This window comes from Giraffa tippelskirchi, chromosome 14 (assembly GCF_054371585.1).
Source record: "Giraffa tippelskirchi isolate mGirTip1 chromosome 14, T2T-mGirTip1v1.2.pri, whole genome shotgun sequence".
Classification (NCBI taxonomy): Eukaryota; Metazoa; Chordata; class Mammalia; order Artiodactyla; family Giraffidae; genus Giraffa; species Giraffa tippelskirchi.
In genome coordinates this window covers 68,761,104-68,771,067 of record NC_137288.1, presented here as the reverse complement: position 1 = coordinate 68,771,067, position 9,964 = coordinate 68,761,104, and the positions used below count along the sequence as shown (strand labels likewise).

The 9,964-nt window shown below is 49.2% G+C and overlaps 1 protein-coding gene across 5 annotated transcripts in view; it reads left to right on the top strand.

Moving 5' to 3' along the window:
- ALPK2 (alpha kinase 2) overlaps window positions 1-9,964 on the top strand; it is a 126,181-nt gene that overhangs the window by 66,081 nt on the left and 50,136 nt on the right. The gene's annotated exons all lie outside the window — the stretch shown is intronic.

Sequence of the window (9,964 nt, the reverse complement as noted above, 5' to 3'; positions counted from 1 at the left end):
CTGGGGCCAGCATCCTGTGTTTTCACCTCCTGAGTTTGTGTCCTCAGTGCTCACCAGCTCACCACCTCTGATGACTGTGGTGTCCTTTGTTTACTGATATGGTAGGAAATATTCCATTTATCAGGAATCAGATGTTTTCCTCTAACCTGGGCATTCAGCATCATGATTGCGATGAAGGTTCTTTGGAACCCAGCCGTATCCCTCCCATCTTCCATAGCGTATAGAACAAGCTCCCACCAGATGATAACTGATGTAACCCTTACCATTTGGTCCATGGGGACTTTTCCACAGCTGGTAGACTCTAGGAAAAATTCAGTGGGTGGAAAATATTGGTAAAAATGGTGCTTTTCATTCTCATAGGTGAGATTCCTTCTCTTCAGACAATTGGGCATGGTTCTGAATTCCATGGTGCTTATCTTTGTTCTTTTGTGATATCACACATTAACAGAGAGGGGAAAAAATCATGTTAATCAGTAACTGGTTGTCCTCAGCCCTTATGGTACCCAGGTGGGATTCAAACCTCATTGCTAGTCCACTGGCCTCTGCTCATTGCCGTGCTCCCAGAAATGTGAATTTTCAAGTATATGTTAAAGGAATTCAGGTGAATTCCTTTAGAGTCCATATAGTGAGTGAAGTAGAAGTGTTAGTCTCTCAGTCATGTCCAACTCTTTGTGACCCCATAGACTGTAGCCCACTAGGCTCCTCTGTCCATGGGATTCTCCAGGCAAGAATACTGGGGTGGGTTGCCATTTCCTCCTCCCGGGGATCTTCCCAACCCAGGGATCGAACCTGGGTTTCCTGCCTTGCAGGTAGATTCTTTACCATCTGAGCCACTAGGGAAGCCCATAGTGAATGAATCTAATTGCTTAAAAGAGGCTCCCTGGAGAAGGAAATGCAATCCACTCCAGTGTTCTTGCCTGGAAAATCTCATGGACAGAGGAGCCTGGTGGGCTACAGTCCATGGGGTCGCAAAGAGTCGGATGAAACTGAACATGCACGCAACAAACAAAAAGAGACTCTGACCAGTTTTTCCTGAACACATAGACTTCCTATGTAATTAGCCATACTTAAGAGTGCCACTAGGAGAGGATTAACAGCTCAGAGGGATATATTAGGGTCCAGTCTGGCTAGAACCTAGTGTGTATAGATGAAAAAATTAGGAAGGTTGGTCTGGAGTCTGTGGGGCCCTTATCACTTGCCTAACGCTTGGGAAGAGACCCAGCCAAATGCTGGGAAAATAGCACGATGTTCCTGCTGTGCTCAAAATAGCTTTGGATATTTTGCCTCCCCTAAACAAATCCCCACTAGTCTAAAGTTCATTTGCTTCACACATATGTACAGTAACCACATGCGGCTTCCCCATCCCTCCACCTCTCTTCACGTCACTAACAGAAGGAGAACAGCACGTGTGTGCAACAAAACCCAGGGGCTTCACAGGTGGGTGGCTGAAATCCACCTGGACATGTGGGTGTAAGAAAATGACTGTGCGGGCAGGCTAAGTCGCTTCAGTCATGTCCGACTCTTTGAGACCCTATGCACCATAGCCCACCAGGCTCCTGTGTCCACGGGATTCTCCAGGCAAGAATCCTGGAGTGGGTTGCCAAGAAAATGACTGTAACTCTACCATTTCGATGGCACATTTGCAGATGGCGGGAGACGTCCTCCCTAGTCTGTGGAGGTCCTCCTGGCTGTTCTGCAGGGCTGTGACATCAGCCCATATACCATCCCAGTGCTGTTGATCCACTGAGGTCACTGCTAGGTGGGGACCATTATCCTGGCCCACATGGGTGGCTCCTGCCCTTTCTGCACCACACCAGGGACCTGATGGCCCATCTTGGGAGACCCCACATGGCCCAGTCCTCTGGGGCTCCTGCTGCTTCCCTCAGGAGCACAGCCTTTCCTTTTTGGAAGCTAAACATGCTAATGCTAGCTTACATGCTAATTCCACATTCCATATGAGTAACAGCCGACTCATAGGAAAAGACTCTGATGCTGGGGAAAATTGAAGGAAGGAGAAGGGGACAACGGAGGATGAGACGGTTGGATGGCATCACTGACTCTGGGAGATGGTGAAGGACAGGGAAGCCTGGCATGCTGCAGTCCATGGGGTCGCAAAGAGTCAGACACAACTGAGCGACTGAACAGCAATGCTAATTCCATATTAGCTAATATGTTAATTCCATGTCTGGACCTCAGCGGAGATGCCCCAGGTACCTCTGTCCTCTCCTTTGTCCCCTGATCAGCAGCATTCCTTCTCATTAGGAGAAGTCTGTCTGCTCAAAATAGTCTGTTCATCAGCAAATATTGAATGAACCCCCACTCTCTGCTAGACCCCATTCTATGTGGCAGGAATGCAAAGGTGAGCAAAGCCAAGCACTCCACACTCCATCCCAGGGTGCTCACTTTCCCGTGGGGGGGACAGAGAAGAAGCAGACGTGCCTGTATCATCAGCAGAGATGGTGCTATAGAGACAGACACAGCAGGACAGAGAGGGAGGGGTGATGCTTTGGGAAGCGCGTTTGGCCTCTCTGGATCTTCTAACTGTTCTGAAAACGCTCTAACCCTGACATTTCAGGCATTTCAGTGCACAGGAGCTCAGAATCTAGAATACAGGCTGGTTTTGTTTTTCCCTCACCACATCCCTCCCCAAGACAGCGGGGGCAGGGGGGGTAACCTCTCCATCTGCCCGACTGCAGAGAGAGCACACAGGATGTTACACAAGGAGATAAGCTGCCGCGGAGTAAAATCCCTTCAACAGCGCGGTGGTGGGAAGGGGAGTGAAAGGCGTCACCCCTCCGTCAGGGTCCCGCTGTGTCCCTCCATCTCCCCATCTCGAGTTTCTGCTTGGCGGCCCCGCTCTCACGGGGACTCACGGGGCTGGAGGGTCAGCACAGGGACTGAAGGAGGAGGACAAGACTGTTTTAACCGGCTGAGTACGCTCACTCCATGTCCATCACTGTGACTGTGCTGAGCTTTTCAGAGGACCCAGAAACGCTGAGGGTTGGCTTCAAAAGATACTGACGGATCTGAACTCAGAGTAAGTCAAAGCCACAAAGCAGCAGGAGGAGCCCTGAGCCTGAGCAACTTGCCTCCACCCCTTATGCACCCTCACATCCCAGTTTCTCTTCTCATCACAAGGAGCAAGCGCAGGAATCCCGAAGGTAGAGAAAAAACAGAAGTAGCAGCCGCTTTCTCCTAGGGCCCATCTGATGTCACCCTGCTTCCTAGATTTTGAATATCTTCTCTGCAAAACTGCTCAGATCAGCTCAAACCTCCTAATTTCTGGGGCAATTCCAAGTTTCCATCCTCTTGACCTGTCACATGCTAAGACTGCACCCCGCAGGCCCTGCATCGTGTGTGGAGCTGGTGTTCTACCAGTGCGTGATGGACCAGGTTTCTTAACCATCTGTGCCACCTCCCCCTGCCCCCCGCCCCCACCATCCCCGCCTCCCCAGCCAGATCCGTGGAGAGTCTTCTGGGAAAAGGGAGACAGAGAAGCTTCTTGGCCTGTGACTGATCCAAAGAACCAGCGGAGGCAGCAGGGACACTGGTCCTGAGGACCCCAGGCAGGATCCTCAAGAGGAGCAGTAGGCTGCAGGGGAGGGGCCCCAAGCCAGGTGGGAGGAGCAGCAGTCCGAGATGTTGCAGCCCGTCTTGTGATCAGGGCTAGAAGAGCGGAGGTCAGGGTGTGGCCTGTGGTGACACAGAGCTAGATGAAGCATGGGGTCCAACTCACCCCACTCCACCGTGATGGCCAGTGTTCCTCCCCAGGACCTGCCATCAGAGGGGCAGACATACCACCATGGTTCCAAACCTACTGTGCTCCTCCCGGCAGCTCCAGCCACACCGCCTTCACCCTACCTCCATGCACAACTTCCACACAAATAACTAAGTTGCATGGCGGCTCTGTCAGAGCCCAGAGATGATACCTGAGTGAACTCATGTTTATTTATTTTTTTATTGAAGTATTGTTGACTCACAATATTATTTTAGTTTTGGGTATACAATATAGTCATTTGCTATTTTTATAGATTATATTCCATACCAATCTAGTACAAGATATTGACTATATTCCCTGTGCTGTATGTTGCATCCTTGTAACTTATTTTATACCTAGCAGTTTGTACCTCTCAGTCCCCCTTCACCTATTTCCCTCCCCTCCCCCTCAGGCTTCCCTGGTGGCTCAACTGGTAAAGAATCTGCCTGCAATGTGGGAGACCTGGGTTCGATCCCTGGGATGGAAAGATCCCCTGGAGAAGGGAAAGGCTACCCACTCCAGTATTCTGGCCTAGAGAATTCTATGAACCATACAGTTCATGGGGTCACAAAGAGTTGGACATGACTGAGTGACTTTCACACAGACTACCCCTCTCTCCTCTGGGAACCACTAGTTCGTTCTCTCTGTGAGTCTGTTTCTGTTTTGTTGTATTTGTTCATTTATTTCTTAGATTCCACATATAAGTGAAAACATTCAGTATTTGTTTTGCATATTCCACTAAGCATAATACCTTCCCAGTCCATCCATGTTGTTGCAAATGGCAGTTTCATTCCTTTTTATGGCTGAGTAGTATTCCACTATATATATTTTTAATATATACATAGTAGTATTCCACTATATATATATATATCTCACTTCTTCTCTATGCATTCATATGTTGATGGACACTTAGGTTGCTTTTATATCTTAGCTATTGTAAATAATGCTGCTACAAACATTGAGGTGCATGTATCTTTGTGAATTAGTGTTTTTGTTTTCTTCAGATAAACACCCAGAAATGGATTGACTGGATCCTACAGTAGTTCTATTTTTAATTTTTTTGAGGAACCTTCGTATTGTTTTCCATAGTGGCTAAAACAATTTAAGTTCCCATCAACAAGTGTTCTCCACATCCTTGCTCACACTTATTTAATGCATGTTTATTAAGCACCTACTTAGTGCATCAAGCATTCCCGTAAGCAGGTCTGTCAGTCCGACAAGAGCGTAGAATGCAGTTCCTTGTGCTGGAAACCCAGGGATGGTCGTGATGCCCTCCTAATCTTCAATCCCTACATCTAACCAGTCCCCTATTCCTGTTACTTTTCCCTCTACAGTGTCTCCTGAGTTGGAATCTTCCTCTCCTTATTGGTTTCCAAGGGCTGCCAAAATAAGTTGTCACCTTGTGGGGCTTAAAACAACAGATACTTATTCTTTCATGGATTTGAAAGTCCGAGGTCTGAAGTCAAGGTGTTGGCAAGGCTGGTTCTTCCCGGAGACGCTCTCTGAGGGAGACGTCCTTCCCTGCCTCTTGCCAGGCTTCCGATGGCTACCAGCCGTCCTTGTAGCTACAGCACTGCATCGCTGCCTATGTGGTCACGTGGTGTTTTCCCTGCGTGTCTCTGGGTCTAAATGTCCCTCTTCTTATAAAGTTACATTCTAATCCAGTATGACCTCATCTGAACTTAATCATATCTGCAAAGATTTTATTAACAGATAAGGTCAGATGTACAGGTGCCAGGGGTTAGAACTTCAACATATCTTTCTGGAGGACACGATTCCACCCACAGCACACTCAATCCTTCAGTCACCACCGTAGCCCAGGCTTCATAATTTTCTCTGGGCCATTGCAACAGACTCCTTGGGCCACTGTTCTCTTGTAAGACACTGTTCGCGTTACTGCAACAATCTTCCTGAATCCTAAATCTGGGAATATCATTCCCTTGTTTAAACCAATGACAGCATCACTTTCCAGGCTCCTATCAACCTTGAATGGACCCTCTTGCTATAAGAGTAAATCTATGCCATGTGCTGGGGTCTCCAGAACCAGACTGTGGGCTCTTTCAACTGTCTCCCTGCTCACGCCCTTCCCTTTGCATACACCCCACATCCTGGTCATTCCAGATAAATGGACACTGGGCCACCCCAGTGCCTTTGCTCATGCTGTTTCCTCCACCTTCTTTCCTTGTAGAACATCTGCCGACCTCCTGGATTTTGCCTCCCTGCTGTTGTTGTTCTGTCCCTCAGTTGTGTCCGACTCTTTGCGACCCCATCAACTGCAGAACACCAAGCTTCCCTTTCCTTCACCGTCTCCCTGAGTTTGCTCAAACTCATGTCCGTTGTGTCAGTGATGTCATCCAACCATCTCATCCTTCTCTCACCCCTTCTCTTGCCTCCTTGCCTTTCCCAGCATCGGGGTCTTTTCCAATGAGTCGGCTCTTTGCATCAGGTGGCCAAAGTACTGGAGCGTCAGCTTCAGCACCAGTCCTTCCAATGAATATTCAAGGTTGGTTTCCTTAAGGACTGACTGGTTTGATCTCCTTGCTGTTCAAGGGACTCTCAAGAGTCTTCTCCAGCACCACAGTTCGAAAGCATCAATTCTATGGTGCTCAGCCTTCTGTATGGTCCAACTCTCACGTGCATACATGCCTCCTTCCTTACACAGAATTCAGGTTCTAAGAATATACAATCTTTCCCGGTGATAATTATCCCCCCAGTAGCTAGGGCGAGGCCTGGCACAGAGAGAGCTCTCCACAACTCTTTGCTGAACAAAGGAGTGAAGGAATTCATAAATGTAAACACACAGGCTACAAGTTCTGGATCTTTCCTTGCTTCACTTGTCCCTTCTCCTCTCCCTGAAGAAAAATTCATCTCTCCAATAACATTTCATTCCTAATCTCTTGCTAGCCTTTACTGTTTATTTCAGCTGTTTGCCCAGCTGGGTTGTTGCTCTGTGAGGTAGGTGGAAACAGCTGCTGCTGCTGCTAAGTCACTTCAGTCGTGTCCGACTCTGTGTGACCCCATGGACTGCAGCCCACCAGGCTCCTCCGTCCATGGGATTTTCCAGGCAAGAGTACTGGAGTGGGGTGCTATTGCCTTCTCCAAGGTGGAAACAGACCCTGGGTCTGGGTCTAATTCATCTGTAAATGCCAAGAACACACACACACACAGAGTACCTGCCAATATTACCTGTCGAACTGAATTAAATCTAGTTACAGAGGTAGGAGGAGAAGGGGACGACAGAGGATGAGATGGCTGGATGGCATCACCGACTGGATGGACATGAGTTTGAGTGAACTCCGGGAGTTGGTGATGGACAGGGAGGCCTGGAGTGATGCAATTCACGGGGTCGCAAAGAGTAGGACGCGACTGAGCCACTGAACTGAACTGAACGAGGCAAGACAGAAACGTGAAAACTCATATTCCCCCACCCACTTCAATGTACTGTCTCCACTGTATTTACAGAGCTGAGAGTGGGGGTGGGGCAGGAGGTTAAAACTGCAAATTCTGTAAGTTCCCCTTTCTGCTGATGCTTGAAAAATTATCTTTCTGAGTCAGCACAGGTATTTTGATACTGCTTTGAGATTTCGGGCATTTTTTTTTTTTAAGTGATGGTTTAAAAACAAGTGCTTTCACATTTACCATCAAACTGGTGGTGTTGGGTGGGAAAATAACCATCATGAGAACGGTTTATCCGTTCAGTTTCTAAAGCTCTTGTTCGGGGTCTCAGTCAGAACACAAACATACGGGACTCTGCCGGCACTGCCTCTCCATCACAGGTGGACGAACCTGCAGCTCAGGCACTGAGGGGTCCCTCCAAAAGCAGTCTGGAGCGGTTGACGCTGGTCAGGGGATCTGGGCCCTGGGACAGCAGCCTTCAGGAGGGTAGATAGACTCGTAACCCTCAGTCAAGTCCACTACACCCGCCTTCACCAGTCAAGGTTGTTTTCATTGTTTCCACAAGACTTCCACGACCTGCAGGCAGCACGTCTGTCCGGGTTGTTCTCCAGGCACTTGGAGTCAGCTGGGTCTGGTTGGAGCTGGGCTGATGGAGACCGGTTAGGTGCCGACCCCGCCCCCCCCCCAAACTGGGCATGTGCGAGTGTCCGGCTCAGTGACCTTTTGACCTTAGAAGACCGAAACTCCACCCTCAGATCTCGCTAACAGCCTCCATTTTGGGACGTGGAGAGAACCATTACCTCACCTTTTTCTTATTTCCAATCAGGTTTCCCCACCCTCGCCACGCCTCAGACCGCCCTCCAGGCTTCAATCCCATAAATAACCCCAGCCCCCGGGCTTCTCTGGGTTAGGAAGATTTCCCTGAGAAGGAGATGGCAGTTCATTTCAGTATTCTTGCCTGGAGACTCCCCATGGACAGAGGAGCCTAGTGGGCTACACTCTATGGGGTCGCAGGGAGTCGGACACGACTGAGCGACTTCACTTTCTGGCTTTGGCGCAGGCAACTCGGTGTCTCCTCCTGTGGCTGCCTCACTTAGCTATCTCACTCAGAAACCCTCTTTTCTAGAATCTTCGGGGGGGAATCTCACTCAGAAACCCTCTTTTCTAGAAGCTTCAGGGGGGCGGGTCTGGGCGTTTTGGTTGCCGGGCTTGGGGAAGGGAATTTGGCTCAGCAGCAAGAGCAGTGACGAGGGGGTAGACTCCCGGCTGTACTTTCTCCTTCCTGACAGACTTTGCTTTTACCACAGAAATAAGAGTAGCCTCCTAAAGAAAACTAGCCTCTAACTGTCCTGTTGCCAGAACCTCCCTCTCAGCGTCTCCATTGCTCACTCTAAACCAGCCACCTAGTCAAGTGAGGAAGCTCTGCTGCTGAGTATTGACGGCAGAATACGGGGAGGGACGGCCAGTAGGGGAGGCTGGGGAAGAAGTGAATTGAAAAGTGTCCCCCACCTCCGCCCAATTTCACATCCACCTGGAATCTCGGAATGTGAGAGCAACTAGGGTGCTTGCTAGACGTCATCAGTTGAGGTCAAAAGACAAACGTTCCTCCCGAGAGCCCTTGGAGGGAGCTTTGCCCTGCAAACACCCTAGTTCCAGACTCGGGCTTCCAGAACTAAAGGGGAATGTGTGTTCTCTCAAGTTATCCAGCTTGTGATAACTTGTTTCCGACGTCATGGGGAAAAGCCCTAGTTGTACAGGGAGCTTAGTAGGGGGAAGAAAAATTCTCTCGTCTTGCCTCAATCTTCTTCCAAAGCAGTTCGGGACTCAGGGGCAGGGCTTTGGCAGTGATGTGGGGATGGTGATTAGGGTTGTATTGAGGAAAGCAAACAGGAGAAAACAGGTGTTAACTTTCGCTTAAGCAGGGCAATAATCTTTAAAGTCAGACTTGGAGAGATTTCTAAGTTCCTTTCTACTTAGTCTTATCGCTGCGCTATCAGAAATTGGGAGCGTGTAAGGGTGTGGACGAGGGCCGGCCCTCAGGTGTTGGAACAAAAAGGCTGATAGTCAGGGCTCATGGCACGTCATCCCAACTTCACGTCTCCTGACTTTCAGGATCGTGTTAGAACAAACTAAGTGTAATAGATAAACTAATTTTAAAAAAGTGGACAGGGGCTGTTTCTCTGCTTCCCTTTTGGGACAAGCCTAGTCGGCCACTCATCACTTGCCGCTATGACCCAGCTTCCACTCTCCCCAATTCTTATTTTTTTGCTGCAAAAACCCTTATTGTTTTTGGTCCAAGGCTGGGAAGAGGGCTCCAGGGTGTTACTAAAGCCTGCCTAGTGGCTGCAGAGAGGGGTTTTAGGCAGAAGCCCTGACATTAGGGGGGCTCTTCAAAGGCCCCTGGGCTCCAGAGGCTCCTAGCCATGCTTGAGGGTGAGTCTTTCAAAGATACTTGCCCAGCCCAGCGTGGGGACCAATCGGCCTGTAGAGGTGAGCAGAACCTGAAGGGCTGAAGTGACTGAGGGCCTGCTTAGTGAGAGACTTGTTCTCTACTCGTCCCCCAAACCCCACACGTGGCCAGGGAGGTGGGATCACCGCCAGAGGGGAAGATAGTGGGAACGTGTTTACTCACACGTGTGAGAAGTTATGTGTGAGTCTTCAATTTGTGTGAGCAAATTACCAGCTCAGCAACTTTTTTGCCTTAACTCCGAATCACTGTGTGGAGTCCTAGATAGTTTTTAAGTCTTTCCTCCCGTAACTTCAACTTTCTAGAAGCTTCTTAGGTGAATTATTTTCCTTTCTATCTCCAAG